Raw genomic sequence first — 12,957 nt, 5'->3', positions numbered from 1 at the left:
CCTTATGTGTCCATCTCATGTAGGTACTGGAGATGAAAATTTTATGCTATGTTGTATATGGGTATATGAGAAGACAGCCATAGTAACTTGCAACCTACTGCTTAACAAGCTTTTGTGTGGGTGGCTTGTCTTCAGGTTTAGCTGAACACTAAATGGCTGATGTCACTAACAAAAGGAGCAACACATATTTTTCCTTAAAAAAAGATCAGTGAAACAAACACTTTATGTTGGTGTACGATGGTAATGTACAGTGGGCTTTGTTTTATTTTGAAATCAGTAAGGGTATGTGCTATATACAAGAACTTCTGTACGGAGTGTGTCAGCACGTCGACTTTCTCCGTAAGGTGACCTTTCCTTTCAGAAGCTGGGAGAGGTGGATCTTGACCTTGCCATTGTCACTGGTCTTCTTTACCCAAAGCTGTGTGGAAAGAACAAAAAAAAATACCTCATTTAATATAATCTACAAAGATGCCCTAACAAACCTAGCTGTGCAGATGGCCTACTACAGCATCAACTGCTCAGCAATGTTTGTATCTGAGCTGTTTGGTTTGTTTTTTAAGCAAGGGCGAGACAGGCACTTGTGGCACTAAGACTGCCTAGTGACACAAAGAATATCTTCAACAATTCCTTGTGTGCACTGTCAAGCTTTTCTGATAAATATTTATTAAATATTAAATAATAATCCCTTCTTGGGAATGACAATCTGGAATCGGTCACGTAGGAAAAGGAAGGATAGGCAAGCATCTAATTTCTGATGTGCCTATTCCCAAAATGCCCCCAAAAATCTGCTCATATCTTTTGAATCCACACAGACAGACTAGCCTCACTGACAGCTGCAAGAGAAAAGGAGATGGAATTGCAGTCTACATGTGGAAAAGCGTACTTCAAGGAAACATTAGCATTTCCATTCGTAGAACAGCTTGCCGTCCTCTATCCTCACTTCAATTGCGTGTGTGCCATGATTCACATTTCCATACTCTTCATCTGTGCAAACAAGCATCAAAATGCGGTTATATGTACCAGGCAAAAACAGCTCTGAAGGCTACAACCTGTCTGAATTGAACTTACAGTCTATTTTCTTGCTGACTGATGGTGTTTTTCCCTGTGAAAAAAAAAAACATTATAATGTGAGGATTCTTTGTTTTCTGTCAATAAAGAGCAAATGCTCTGCTCAACCATCTAAGTCGCAGCCTAAAAGTCGTACTATGCTCTACTTTTAATAAAAGCAAGGCTTGTAGCAAAGAACAAAATGTTCATGAACCAGGAATTGGTAGCCACAGTTAAGCCTCATATTTGTGCACCTGGGGGTCATAATCTTGCATAGAAGTTTTTAAGAAAATACTGAACTAGTTTCCCTCTAGCATAAACATTCTTATCAACTTCAGTTTACTTCAATGGCATCCCATCACAACTCTCATCGACTAGAGTGTCTTGTATAACAGTGAGAAACGGTGGATGCTACCATGGTGCGTATTAGAACCCACGTGCTTCAAGCTCCACATTAGTATTAGCATAAGGCTGCCATGGGGCATCATTAGCAGGAAAACCTCTCTACAAGCATCGGCACAACTAAGTACATACATTACTGAAAAAAAGAAAAAGCAGGTACCTTGTTCAATATCTTTAGGTCATCCAGTATTTCACCTTCATCGAGAAGGAGATTCAGCTGGGGTGGCAGTCTTAAGGAATAAACTCAACCTTTGCACATGGTTTCAAAAGGACATACCTTTCACAGTGTTCAAAAGTCGCACATACATCACAAAAGAAGTCTACAGTATCTATAGTCTGGTACAACTGTACAACTTAACTGCAAATACCCCTCAAAGGAGGTCCTCTTTCCAATGGCATTTACCACGATGGCCATGGCATTACGGTCAATCCCATTCAAATGGGCATGCCTGCTATTCGTCAGCGATTTCATGCCAAAGGCTTAACCGCCATGTCGTGAGAACCAATCAATGCCATTGGTTGGAGGGCTTCCCATGAAGGGTATTTGCCACTGCATTCTTTTATTGTACCCAACTAGAGTATTCCTATTCATTGAAACCATAAACAGAATGCAAGACTTCCAAAACATCAAAGGATATGAGGTGAGGTCTTTCGCCTTTTCTCAAGCGTAGGCAGTGGGTCATTTGGTGTTCTCTGTGGTTTACTAGTTGTCACAGACTTCACCTTCATGGGATCTGTGCACCATGGCAAGCTGGAACCTTTAAAGAAATGACCAGTGCTACTGACAGCGAAAAATAACTGGCAACTAGAAAACCTAGAACTAGGAAAGCAGATGTGCACTGCATTTGATAAAATAAATCAGATCCTGCTGCATTTGCATGAATACTAAGAAAGCAGTCATGCATCCGTGTGCTGCGCAATGTCAAGATTCTCAGGTGGTTGAAACTGTTCCATGGCCCTCCACTACAGCTCCTCAGTCTCTTTCCACTTTCACTCCCACCTTCCTCACTTCATTCAGGTTTCTGCAGTACAAGTGTGACAGATGCCTTTCCTTTCCCCAGGACCAATTATTCTATTCTTTTTCAAAACAGTTGGCTGATATATGCAGTATTTATATTTATATGCAGTATTTATATATATATATATATATATATATATATATATATATATATATATATATATATATATATATATATATATATATATATATATATATATATAAATACTGCCTTTATCAGTTTGCATCAGATCTTGTAATGTAGTTCCTGTTTTGGTGTAAATGCCACAGCAAGATTGGTAGCAAAACACACGTGAAGTTATCATGCTAGACAACTGAACTACAGTACACATATACACATCAATTTAAAGACAATGCATCAGACCAAGAAAGCATGACGTGAACCAACATGCAAGCAAAAATGCTGCGGGTGAGGCTCATTGAAACGCAAGTGCTTTTGCAACCTGCCTTTCCTACCTTGTATAAGTCGCACCCTAATGAAACAATTGCTAGCCTTTCCGTAAATGCATGAGCGAACAAACATGTGCAAGTAACGAGCATTACAAGATAGGAAACATACTGTTAGTCGAGCAAGCAGTGCAAACAAACCAGGCGAGCATGCAGAACCATGAATAATTATGTACGAGACACATGCGCACCACAATTCACACAGGTGTGGATTTACTGCCATAATTTACACAAGCAAGTGCTTCAAAATGAGCCAAATTTATGGCAACAGAAATCAAGATTAAGACTTTTTGAGATATTTTACTGTATATAATACTTGTGCATGTAAAATGAGCTATCATAAGGTTTCAAGACAAGAATCGAGAGGATATGTTTCTAGTAATTTATGCCTAAAGAGTGGATTTTGGTCTCGCTAAGTATGCCTAAGCAGTTAAAGAATCCCAGGTGGTCGAGATTTCCGGAGTCCTCCACTATGGCGTCTCTCATAGCCTGAGTCGCTTTGGGATGTTAAACCCCACAAACCATCCAAGTATGCCTAAGCATGGTTTGGCCACCCTGCTTCAAGCATTTTGATTTAGGTGACCTCCACATTCTACATAATTAAAGGGAAAAAAAGCACAACCTTTGGCCTGCCAAGTTTCACCAATATTGGAACAAACAATGCAGGCAGGAGGCATATTTCACTTCTACACTCATGATCCAGCTTACCAGCATTGCACAACCTGAAGCAAATTCGCACAATGGGTTTTTCACTCTTGCATGCCAGTCTCGCTATTCCATTTCAAATATATGATATTCAAAAATACTGGATGAAATCGTGCCGCTTTCATTCAGTCCCAATATTCTTCAGCTTTGGTGTTCTTTTTGTTTAGTGCACTTTTATGTTTCTGGCATGTGCACAAGTCTTTTTTTCTTAAAACAAGCCCTAAAAGGACCCTAACACAATATTTATGGTAATATCATAATGCAGAAAACATCTTGCACATGGCCTTTGCAAGCATTTTAGCCAAGTGTAAGAGCTCTGTGTGGACCCAATAATTTAAAAATATTTATGAAGACTGCTCCTGGCAACCTTCTTCAGACGGCATTCTTAGTGCAGAAAAACACATGCACACGAGAGAAAAGGAAGGACACGGGACATGCGCTACTACATCTCGTTTATTGCACTGAAAAGGCCTGCAATATATAGCAATGACCAATCGTGTAGATCAACCAACCATGCCCCCCTTCACCGAAACCGCTCAAGAAATCGCATTTCTGCTCCCAACAAAGCGACAGACGTGTCACTACTGCTTGAAGCATTTCATATAAGAAAGAAGGGGGTAGGGGTGTGTTAGTGACACATCTGTTGCTCTGTTGGGGCAGAAATGCGATTTCTTGAGTGGTTTCAGTGAAGGGGGGCGTGGTTGGTTGGTCTACGTATGTGTGGTCATTGCTATATATTGCAGGTCGTTTCAGTGCAATAAACGAGATGTAGTACCGCCTGACCCGTGTCCTTCCTTTTCTCTCGTGTGCGTGTGTGTTTTTCTGCGCTAAGAATGTCGTCAGAAGCTGAGAGCGATCTAGCCAGTCTACAAGTTTTTTTAATCCTGGCAACCACTCGCAACTAGCTGGGGCGTCGCATAACTGCGAGTTCAAAGGAGTTTGTAGCCATCTCCTTCTCGTTAACATCAACTGGGCTTTTTAGCTATTCCCTCATTGGTTGTACTCAAGTTATGTGGGTGGGTCAGGGTTCAGTGGGCACCGCCAAGACTTCGTTTTTTTTTCTAGCGGGCTGGTGCGAGCTGAGTTCATGGGGAAGAGAAGGACCATCACTTTCCATCAGCAATATCTGGCATTAGCTAAGGTAGCTTAAAACATTTTGTGTTGCTGAGTGGACTGATGGAATACCGATGGCTCGTGCACGTTTTCTACTTTTGGTTAAGAGCTTTTCATAACTCTCTTTAGGCACGCACTTGACAGTGGCACAAAACCTTTATTATAGAGGGTGGTCAATACTTCAGTCTCGAGAAGCTGCATCAGTTTCACAAAGATGTAGAGAGATCTTATCTGACTTGCCTTCGCGCTCCTCCGGCATGCAAAAAGCAGCTGCAGCACAATGACAAAACACAGTGTACGAAGACACACACAGTGCTTACTTGCAATGGCTTTATCAGGAATTGCGCAACTATTCACATGTGCTGCGTTGCCACAACAAAAGACGCGTGTTTTTAGTAGGAACGATGTTAAAGTAAGTTGTTTTTTGAAAGTAAGTCAGAAAGCTCATTGCGCAGCTACTTCGAAGTGTTATTTCTCATGAGCACCTATCCTGACTCTTTCCAAATGAAAAGCACTTATCTGAGCACCTCATCTCTCAGCCTTCCAACAAAAATAACAGAACTTGCTTACCCTCATTGCTGATGATTACATTAATGTATTTAGATGTTGCAGCAATGCAGCTCGTACAATTACTAGAGCATTTCAATAAAGTTGCTAGAAGCTAAAGCTGCACATGTCCTTCTCGCCTGTCGTCCATTATCTGTTGGTGTACTACAGCTTTGAATAATGAACCAAAAAGCCCCAGTTTTGACATTATCATCCAGGATGTTCGCCTACAACAGTATATATATCACAGGTGATCAGTCGCAGTGTGCCAAAAGCTTGCAGAAAGGTAAGCCTACCTCCAGTGAGCTTTATAGTGCTCTGCTCGGATTCTAGCTTGCGTCTCTTCTTTTGGAGGTCCATGATGAGCGATTTCCGCAGATCTCTTTTTTTGTAATTAAATTCCCGGACAGCCGCCTTCTTTTCATGGGTGTATTCCCGCTCCACACGGTCAACCTGAAAAGCATGGGAATGCCATATCTGAGAGAGCACGTTGAAAGAAACAAGAATTAAAAAGTTGCGGGCAACATACAGATGTGCAATTTATTGATTTGTATGACGCAATCTTAAATAGGCTGCTATAAGAGTCACTTTCAAGTCTGATTCTGCACAAAGTGCTGCATGCGAAAGGGTTCCCATTGTTTTTGGAGATGTGCATGCAAAGATGACCTGTAACCATGAAACAATAACTATTAAGACTTAGCTGCAGTTACTGCCACAAAATTGCATGGCTCAGACGGGAATGACTGGTCGGTTTTAGTTCTGCAAATTAAATGTCTTTTTTTTATTCCACAAGCTGTATCTTGACCTTATCCTCAGTCTGTCGTGGCGTTTTCTAGCTCTCGTCTAGCTATTTCAGATTTCTCAAGAGCAGGAAACAGCACAGAAAACTTTCCCATTTTTTGCACTTCAGTTGGAAAAGAAAGAGCCACTGACAACTTAGACGTGCACAGCATTTTGCTAGTGCCCCTGTGTGGTTTTGTTGCAGTTTTAGTCTCGCGCAGTGCAGCTGTGCAAAGAACATAATGGCTAGCACCACACTGCAGCTTTATAGGTAAGCAGGCAGACATGAAGGCAGCAGCACCACCCATTCACTTGTGCAGTGCCTTTCTGGTACTCAGTGCATGTTAAGGGACCCTAGGTGTTTGTAATTTTCGAAACCCTCCACTATGGCATAGCCGGTGTCGTTTTGGGACGTTAAAACCCACAAAACCAAAACCAAACCTTTCCTGTGTTGCACGAAGTGCATTTAAAAGGCTGGCCAAGACTTCCCTCACTGAGCAGTCCTTTGTAACACCCTTGTGACAATGCTATGAGCAACTAAAGAAAAGCAGTAGGCCTACTATGACTGGCTAAATAGAGCAAACATGACTATGTGATCTTTCTTTTTTCGGCTGGCTGGAAACAGAACACACTCTTCAGCAAAAGAGAAATCACAATTTGAAGAGAATGGCTTCTTTCTCCGCTAACCGCTCCCCATGAATGCAAGTGAGTAGTGACAAGCACCTCATGAGACTGGAAGACTTCGTTCATGAGGCGTCGCTCCTGATAGAGCTGCTCAATCTTGCGCAGCCGCTCGAGGTACTCGGGGTGACTTCCTTCCTCTAGCTGTGCCAGCTGCTTTTTCAGTGTGGCGAGCTTGTCCCTGTACATTCCATGGAGAGCAAAGTAAGTGGTATGACATACTTTTGACTTTATAAAGAAACCGCTAGTCATTGACTAACTCGTTAAATGGGCTATAAAAAGTGAATGCAATGTTGTGGTTTCTGAGGCATGCCACTTGGAAGGCTGCAGATCAGTTTTGACAAGGAGGGATTGCCGCATATTTACTGAAATGCAGCCGAAGGATATAATCAGCATGACAGGCAAAGAACAGCTGGGTAGGCTGAACAATTACATTCATGACAGTTTTCAACATTGCATGTAGCTTTAATTAGAGATCCCTTCAATTCCCTGTGCTTCTCAAACTAGCTTAGGCACTGCTTAACTATGCCACTCATTTCAACTGCGCAAACTCACACTGGTTGAGTGCAGGTTTCACACAGACAACTTTCAGCAATGCCTCCACATGTCAAAAAGGAGACATTATTAAACTTGTTTGTGTGAATGCGGAAACAACCCCTTCAGCTAAAACAGGAGCAGTTGAATAAAATGACCCCTCATCTAAATATATACATGCTGGTACACTCAAAATGAAATATTGTTCTAGCTTGGGCCAGAGGCAGGGCCCCGGAGTAATGTAGCAGAGGCTAGTAGACTGAATGTGGAACCAACCAAACTGTTTTCATTGTATCAGTTGCTCCTACTAGCCTGTATTTACAGGCTAGTAGAAGCAACTGCGTGAAGGTTTCTATCTTTCTGTCTGCATCCATCACCACGTGGATACTCTCAAGTGCAGATAGCAATATTATTTTACATAGAGATACCAAAGCTGCCTTAGTAAAACAAGGACAATGTCAAATTAAGGGCACCAAAACATTCTATTGGTGAGCATTCCACTAGGTTGTGCAATCCTGAAGGTAGACACTAGAACATAAGGCATCATAAACACAAGCAAGCAAAGAAAAATACATATACAAGTGGAAGAACATGGACAGAGACAGCATCACAACCAGCACATTAAACGCGGTGTCCAGAAAAATTTAGAAGAGCACGCCAATGAAAAAGCAAAATCCATTTAAGACCGGCCATACATTTATATTTCATTTCAGTGACCACATATAACTCTTGGATGCTGTTCGTGTAAGAAAAAAAAAGACATTAGACAGTGCATCCGCTGTATATGAATTAAGCAGCGAAGAATCTAAATAAAATGGAGAGAACGAAAACAATCGCCGAAATACTTTCTGCAAAGAACTGCCTGTCATGTGTGCGAGTTATCGGCCGATTGTAAATCGGGGCTTATATGTGGCGGTCCACGTGACGAGCTGCTGAACCAATGCGCCGATGACGACGAAGCCAACGAAGCAGACATCTCCGAACCACCTACGCCGGCGCTGCTTCCCCCCTGCGAATACCACGTCCACTGCACTACCAACTACCAAGCGCTACCAAACAACCAACCGCTAAATTTTCCAGGCGGTGATGCTCTATTAGGAATAAATGCTGTCGCCAAACACCCACCACGTAAGTAGTGAAACAGGCCCTCAATCTTGGAGTTAATGCTGACCGCGGCTAAACATACGAAGCGCTGCCGCCAGATGCGATCGCTAGCAGCTGATTCGTCTGAGTTGCCAGACATCAAACTCCAGTACGAAAAAACGCGCTGCTGTCATCATACACCCACTCAGAACCAGACAACATGGCTCTTGACAACCAGACAACACACTGGAGCTCGTGTTTTTCTGGTTGTCAAGAGCCATGCTATCAAGAACCATGCTTAACTTAAATTGTATTGTCCCGTTATTACAGAGCAAACTCACTGTTTCATGATCTCCTCTTCATGTTGCATGACCATGTCCGTCTCGCTTGCATCTTCGGTATCTGCACAGGGCGAGCGATCGACAATTTGAACCACGACCTTATACAGTACGTTGTGATTTGAACAAACCGCTATGAGTACACCACGGTCCACCGACTCCCTAAACCTAACCAAGCAGCCAGCGAAAAACAGTAGCCCCTGCCGCCGCTAGCACCAATTCTCCTGTTCAAATGAAGATTACCGCAGTTCTGGGCCGTACAACACTGCTCGCTTCTTTTCCCTCAGCAAGTCTAGAGGATATTCCTGTAAGTTTATAATAGGACATCCCACTCCCATTAAACCTGCCAAGGAACCACAAACTGCCGAGCGACGATAAGCTAAGTCCGGCGCGAAAAAAGGTGCACAAGAGATGATACCGTCGGTCTGTGCCCTTCGAAACGGCATTCTCTCTAACTGCTGCCCGGCTCCCGATCTCTGTGGCGCCACTTTTCGTAACCTGGCTTCCTTGACCACGTCCCGACTCCGCCTTCGGAACCTTCTGAAGCCTAGCTCCGCCTTGCACTGGCTGTTCCTCTGGAGCTAAAAGACGCGTGGAGTGAACGAGCACTTCACTGCAAGAAAGAGAAGAAGGCTAAAGCACGTGTGCACTAGCGCATGTTCTCAAGCCCACCTTCGTCCGAATCTTCGTCGTCGTGATCCAGAAAGTCATCGCAGTCGATGCTGTTGTCATTGTTGCAATCGACGTCGTTCTCGCCATCTTTATTTATGGATGCGAAGTCTGCCAGGTCTTGCTTATACATCATAAAAACGAGATCCCTCAGGGTTTCTTTTTTTTCACAAGCAGAAACAACCCGTGGCGCACGAAAAACGAAAACGCAAGTGAAGAAGAAAAAGCAAGCTACCTCGCCCGAGGCAGTTAGGGTTGAGAATGCTGATGATCGGTTCAGCCACCATGGGCGCTAAAGCATCATGGGCCGGAGAGCTACCGACTGCAGAACTGCAACTTTTGGGCAAAATTAATGCAAAGATAAACGTTGTTTTACTGTAAACAATGCTTTATCATTTAATTTTGTGAATATAAATTGCAAAAAAAAAAAACAGAGAAACAGCCCCCCCCCATGTCAGTGTGAAATTTATCCAATATAAGCGATGGCTACGGTGGCTAGATGCATAGAGTTTCTTACTCTTACCTATGGCTAGATGGGTAGGTGTGCCGACCCGCAGGGCACAAGCGTAGTTCCGCGTGCCTCCGCTTCATGACGACGAAACTGGTGCTGCTGTTCTCCGCCCGGTGCTCACCGGCGGATCGTCTGCTGCTTGTCGCAATCGCATCGCGCGTTTTGTTAACCTCATTTTTGTTTAAAAACATTACTTATTACTTGCGTTATCAGTCAAAATAGTAGCTGAAACTGAGACTTTTGCGGTCTGGCATTGAAACAATAAACAGACGACACTAGCTACCTGTTTTCTAGTCTGTTTGCTGTCTGTCATCGTCCACATGCAAGCGCCGTAGCGGAGCAGGCGCTGCGCTTTTTGTGAGAAGTGATCGGAATGAAGACCAAAAAGGACACAACTTGTTTCGCACCCTTCTGCAAATCCGGCTACAAGTCATCGAGAAAACGATTGAAAGTCTCGCTGTTTTCGGCGCAGCGGGATCCCGAACTGTTCAAAAGGTGGGAGCTTGCTCTTCATCGTGCCGACAAGAGGTTGCAGCCACACTCCGTTATGTGTGAGCGGCATTTTGACCAAGAGTGTATCGAACGGGATTACAAATATATGATAGAAGGCAACGTTGTTAGCCTCCCACGTTCTCACCCCCGGTTGACGAATGATGCCGTGCCTTCTGCCCTGCCCGATGCTCCTGCTTACCTGTCAAGAAAGGTGACCGCGAAACGAAAGACGAAGAATTCCACAGGCTGCCGCCCAACCAAGGCTGCCAGAAATGACAGCCACGACCTTGAGACAGTGCCGGACGATCCAGTACCTTCAAGCTCCAGTGAAGGTATCTCTACGTCTGTAACCGAAGTGTCACCTCGTCCGGTTGACATTGACTTCACTACCTGCACGGTATCCCACAGCGGCTGGACACATCACTCTATTGAAGATTCTGGCGCATCTGCGTTCTCGACTTGCAGAAAAAGCGGACAGAGCATCGTTCTGGTGAAAGTAATACTCCTGGAGCACTGTGCGTCAAAACTGCGAGCCACCGTGTCCGTGCAAGGCGCCGTAACACAGAAGCTGGATTTGGAAACTCGTGAACAGGTTGGGGACCTTTTGGCTGACATGGATGCCATGATTCCATGTCAGGGCATAAAATGCACTGACCAACTTGACACCGTCCTCGCGAAATCCAAGAATATAAGAATCCACGGAAACACAACATTCAGCTCCAAATGCGTCGGCATCGCCACAAGTCAAGGAGACTCCTGTTTGCATTGCCGATACGCAAAAAAGCAGCTCCTAAATCAGCTGTCGTACAAAAGAACAAAGGACCGGAGGTCGAGGGAGCGCGAAAAGAAGAGAAAGCTTGTAACCGCCAAGTTCAAGAGACTGAAGCGAAATATGTTTACTCTTGAGACAAAACTGGAAGAGATGAGGAGGAAGAACTCAAAACTAGAAAGCTGCGCTCTCATGTCAAGAATAGAAAATTTGCCAGTAAGACAACAGTCACAAGTCATGGCCTGTTTAAATGCTTCAAAGCGGAAAAGCACGAAGGGTTTTAAGTACCAGCGCGAGTGGCTGCTCGAATGATTGATAATGCGGATGAGGAGCAAACGGCTTTATGAGCACCTGCGCAAGGAGAAGATCATGCTGCTGCCCGGCAAAACGTGTCTCCAACGGTACGTGCGCGGATATCGAAGCGGATTCGGCTTCAACAAATGGGTGTTTGCTGCCTTGAAGGAAAAATGCATATGCATGACGGAGCAGCAACGTCATGGCGGCATTATGATGGATGAAATTAAACTTTCCGAGAACCTGACGGTCAGTCACTACGGGAAAGTGAACGGTTTGGTGGACCTCGAAAAATTTTCATCTAGCTCCAGATCACAATTGGCGGATCACGCCCTACTTGTTCTCTTCCAACCATTCACGGGAAAGTGGCACCAGGTGCTTGGCGTTTTCGCCTCGAAGGGGAACGTGAAAGCTGATGTGCTAGCAAAAATTACGGTGGAGGGTGTGATAATGGCAGAAAACGCCTCACTTTTTGTGGATTTCATAACAACAGACGCTGCTAGCTGGAATCGTTCCATGTGGCGTATTTTTGGAATTTCTGGGAAAGCAGGACAAGTTGTCTGCAAGTCGCCGTACCCTGTGGACAAGAACCGCTCCTTGCACTTCGTCTCCGATTTTCCCCATTTGGTGAAGAATGTAAGAAACAGCTTGCTCCAGCACCCTTTAACAACTCCTCAGGGCGTGGCATCCATCAGTCACGTTGATGCCGCATGGCAGCTAGATCAACGTAGCCATGTTGGCTTGAAGGCAATACCCAGGGTGCACAAAGCTGTTGTAAGGCCCGACACATTCGAGAAGATGCGCGTAAATTATGTGTTTCGCTTGTTCTCTGATGATGTCCGGCGTGGTCTTTTCACGTATAGACAGCAGATTGAGCACAACCACGGTTCAGTTCACGCGACCGATGAACTTGTCAAATTGATGCAGGAGATCATCAGCATCATGACTTCAAGATTTCCAGCTGCCGCCCTCCGCCCGAACTCTGCGAAAGCTCGGCGACTTTGTGACTACCTCCCCTATCTTGATGAGTGGCAACGCTGTGCTCAGAAGGAGGGATTCTTATCAGGGAGCACTGCAGAAGGCCTCCGAGTCACGCTGTCGAGCACTCTTTCCCTCTTGGATTATCTGTCGTCCAAAATAGGCTACAGGTACTTAATGACCGCCAGACTAAGCCAAGACATCTTGGAGCTACTGTTCGGGGTTTTGCAACAAATTACAGGAAGTAACGACCATCCAACCCCCGATCAGTTCTTGATCTCAATAAACGCTCTGGAGTTCATGAACTTGGCCAAGTCACCTGATCATGGGAATGTTTCACCCGGTCTACTAAGCAGCTTGCTTGACACCGATGATGTCATAGCAAAAGCAGAGACCCAGCAGAGGTATGTGGACGACTTACTGGACATAGGGAATGTGCAGGCGGCACACGAAATGCTCAGCGCTTGCCAGCTTGACAACGACCACAGCAGCCTGGTGGTAAGAAAAAGTGATTCGCGGCTGATTTTCTATTTGGCAGGATACGTGGCGC

At 44.5% G+C, this 12,957-nt stretch overlaps 1 pseudogene; it reads right to left on the bottom strand.

The window, feature by feature from the left end:
* Nucleotides 1-319: 319 nt before the first annotated feature.
* Nucleotides 320-9,496, bottom strand: LOC146183693 (sin3 histone deacetylase corepressor complex component SDS3-like; annotated as a pseudogene).
* Nucleotides 9,497-12,957: the final 3,461 nt, after the last annotated feature.

Source organism: Amblyomma maculatum, chromosome 7 (assembly GCF_055883805.1).
Source record: "Amblyomma maculatum isolate TAMU_Amacu chromosome 7, ASM5588380v1, whole genome shotgun sequence".
Classification (NCBI taxonomy): Eukaryota; Metazoa; Arthropoda; class Arachnida; order Ixodida; family Ixodidae; genus Amblyomma; species Amblyomma maculatum.
The sequence above is the reverse complement of the archived record's forward strand: the minus strand, read 5'-3'. Positions and strand labels throughout refer to the sequence as shown.